Below are 3,882 nucleotides of genomic sequence, written 5' to 3'. Positions count from 1 at the left end.
CCGATGCTCTAGCTGCGCTACAGCAACGCTGCAACAAAATCTGTTAATCTGCACAGCTAAGTGCTCTTATTCTCCCTTCTCCATGGTTGCATCACTTTGTTTTTTTTTTAAACCTTGGTTATATGTTTGGCTATGAGGACATTGCTCCCTTAAAGTTTGGGGGTAGGCTTTGCATGTTGCATGTTGCATGTTGCATGTTGCATGTCATCTTTATTTTTTTATGTGTGGTCTTAGTTTCTTAATTAATGTTTTTGTTCACTTTATCTGCAGCAATGTTAGTTCATGTTTCGTGTATATAATGTGCATTTCTATATATGTGGGGGGAAAATGTAGTCAATCTGGGGTTGTTATGTGATTTGGATGGAAATTAATTCATAAGAATGTCAATGCCTCTTAATCTGATTTTGGTGGGAGGTCTTAGCACAACTTTTCTATAATGATCTGATGTTTTCATTTACTCATATTTGTGATGTCCTATTATTGAGCACCAAGTGATGCTTCGAACCCTGGAGAACCTAGGAATGTTGGATCAATGTGAGAGTTTAGGATTTCAGAATTGGTTGAATGAGAACCTTGAGACTGACATATTAGGGATCTCCATTTGGGTGTTTTCAAGAATTATGTGCATTGTGTGTATTGGCAGAGGTTTGAGCCCCTCCCTTTCCCCACAAGAATAATGCTCCACTAATTTGGGCTGCCTAGTAACCAGGAGTACGCATTTAACGCATGTTTACTTTTGCGTCAAACAGTGGCACGGATTATGAGCATCTAAAAAAAAAGGATAAGAGAAAGAAAGAAAAATAATGCTCCGCTGATTTGGGTTGCCTAGTAACCAGGAGTATGCATGTAACCCATGTTTATTTTTGCGTCAAATAGTGGCCCAGACTATGAGCATGCAAGGGCACTTTTGTTTGTGGTCTTGTTGAATAACCGGGTATCTTCATCACAAATGTTGGTAGTCGCGTAAAAAGGCAGGAATGACAACAAAATTTAAAAAAAAAAAATCAGAGAAAAGAAAAGAAAGAGATAGTTCATAGAGAATAAGTTTGGGGGTCAAACGCTCAAAACATTGTAAAATGGGTTTTTGGGGTGTAAAAGTATATGGGTCCCTAATTAGTAGAGAGCTAATCACTTGGTCAACTCATGAGATCAATGAACTAAGCTTTATGACCATAATTCAGCTAGACTAGGGTAATTAAGGGTGAGATCCTTAACTTTCACACACACACGTGAGGGCATCCTTGTGAGTAAAGTATGACATCTAAGTGTTATTGGCAAGAAGTTTTGGATCTGAAAATTAGAGAAAGATTGAGAGGCAACTTCTGTCTAACTTCTATCCTATTGCATGACTAAGCTAGGTTGTTGTCTTTTCTTTTCTTTTGGTCTCTTAATATTTTCCTTTGCATTTTAGTTTTGTGTTTTTCTTTTTCTTTATCGCTCGAGGTCAAGCAATATCTTAAGTTTGGGGGTGTGATAACTCTATGAAATAGAGTTAAGTTTGGCAATTTTATACTTGAGATAGCTTGATTCAAGAGTATTTCATCTTTGTTTTAGTGTTAATTATTATTAGATGTTGTTTTAGTGAGCCTTAGCGTTTTAAATCTTGTAAAGGTCTTTTATGTCATTCATGCATGAATTTCCCTGGGATAGAAGAGGAACATAGAACAAGTCTTCTTAGTTTGCTGTAGAGATGCTGCAGCATTATTGAATAGAATATTCCCAGATTGGACACACGTAGCATCATATAGTGAAATTATTGAAAAGTGCTAACTAATGAGATATTCCTTTTGTCATTCCATGAAGGATCTCAGCCGTTGATATCATAAGAAAATGTTCTAATCCGACAAGCTACTTTTACCCTATCACTTTGGGGGAAAATTGGGGGAAAAAAGGGCTGGAAGAAAGAGACGGACTGGGAAGTCGTGTAGCAAGAGGTAGAAGAACCAGAAAAGAGAAGAGGAAGTAGAGCTCGTGCATAAAGAAGACTTGCTGGGGATAGGAAGCTAGAGCAGTGTGGAAGCATCTCCGAGTTTTTTATTTGGTCTTATAATTCTTAATTCTTCATATTCTAGCTAAACTGTGTTAATGACTGCATATATTTCTCTGTTTTTGAACTTGAATATGAGCTAATCTCTTATTGTGTTGGGATGATAAGAGTACTTGAACCTGTGATTTGAGCTATAACTATCCAGTTTTTTGTAGCTCTGCTGTAGCACAGTCTATTATCGATGTATTCAGCATGTTAGTTTTTTATTAATTCATTTATTGACTGATCATCCGTGAATGAATGCTGTGGTTTTAGTTAATTGGAAAGTTAATGCTGAATAGCGTGAGTTAGCTTAATCCTTATTTGGGTTTAGCTAATTAGTTGGTAAAGTATGAATACTCATTTGCCTCGCGTAGCCATTATTGGAACTCGGGTGTAGTTTGCATCCTCAGTTCAATTCTCCATAGGAATATGAGGGTTTTGAAATAAGATGTTAATGCATATGTGGATTGGAAGATACCCATATGTAATTTCGTTACAGGTTCTTTGATATACTTTGTGCTGCAATGTTGCTGTAGTTTTGATAGTCAAATTCAGGGGAAGGGAAATTGATTCCCAACATTCTTACCATATATTATAGTTCATTCTATTGCAGATTTTTCATTTAGGTTCTCTAGTTTAATTACCCATCCTTTGTTTATTTAGTTCATTAATCACAAAATCACTTTATCATTCTTGTTTAAATTAGTCTTCCTTTTACATTGATATTTGAAGATAAAATTCTCCGCGGGATTGATACTCTACTTACTATATATTACTTGATTGTGACACGTGCACTTGCATAGCATTTTTAGACACAAGCAACAGTCATCCACATATAATAAACGGGAAGCTCTCATATCCTCTCACCCACCAATGAATGGATTTTTATTTGCGGCAGCTGCGGTTGGCTGCCGCCAATGGTCAAGATTTCATCGGGTTTTATAAGGAAAATCCAATGGTTGGGATTAAAATTGAAGAGGTATGAACGTAATTACAATTTCTTTTTTTACTTTCAAACATTTTTTGTTTTAGAAATTTACAAAATCTAACCTTCCTATCCATCTGCGACGACGACGAACTCTTTCACGACTCTCCTGTTCCGATCCGATCTCCATCTGCGATGACAACAAACTCTTTCACAACTGTCTTGTTCTGATCTGATTCGATCCTAGATAGCGAACCATGCCTGTATACCTTACGGTCCTTACCTCTGTTCAAAGAAATCAAATGCCTTGGTGGAGCAATGGGCAGTTGGGCTTCAGAGTTTCCTCGCCAGAATAGTGTACGTTAGCTTCAGAGATGAACAAAAGGAGCGGAAGCAGCTGAAGACCCTCTGTTGAACTAATCAAAAGCGCTAAGTAATTTATATTAAGAACGTTAAATCTTCTCCTAATGGGAAAGCTTGTGCGAGCTTCAATGGCTCAATCGGGTTGTCTTCGAAACCCTTTATTTCTCATATTCATCTCCTCGCAAAGTCGCATAGATCAGATTCAAAACAATTTTGTAGTGTCTTACCTCATTAGCTCATGTGGGTTCTCACTCGCAGCGGCGATCTCTGCATCCAAGAAAATAAGGTTTGAATCGGTAGCATGATCGAACACGATTCTCACCCTCCTTAGAAACTATGGGTTCAATGAAACACGGATTTCAAAAGTCATCGAAACCCTTATACCCCAGAGGTTTCCTAGGGAAGTTCTAGTGAATGAGAATTTGGGGATTCGTCGGGTAGAGGCAGGGATGTAATTTCGTAAATTCCAAAATTTTCAAACCTTTAAAATGTAAAAATAATTCTTTGTATTTTTATATTTATATATACCCCTTGCTCTTTAGTTTAGAACAGTCCGATTAACTTT

This window comes from Hakea prostrata, chromosome 4 (assembly GCF_041222555.1).
Source record: "Hakea prostrata isolate BN-2017 chromosome 4, UWA_Hpros_2, whole genome shotgun sequence".
Taxonomy (NCBI): Eukaryota; Viridiplantae; Streptophyta; class Magnoliopsida; order Proteales; family Proteaceae; genus Hakea; species Hakea prostrata.
The sequence above is the reverse complement of the archived record's forward strand: the minus strand, read 5'-3'. Positions refer to the sequence as shown.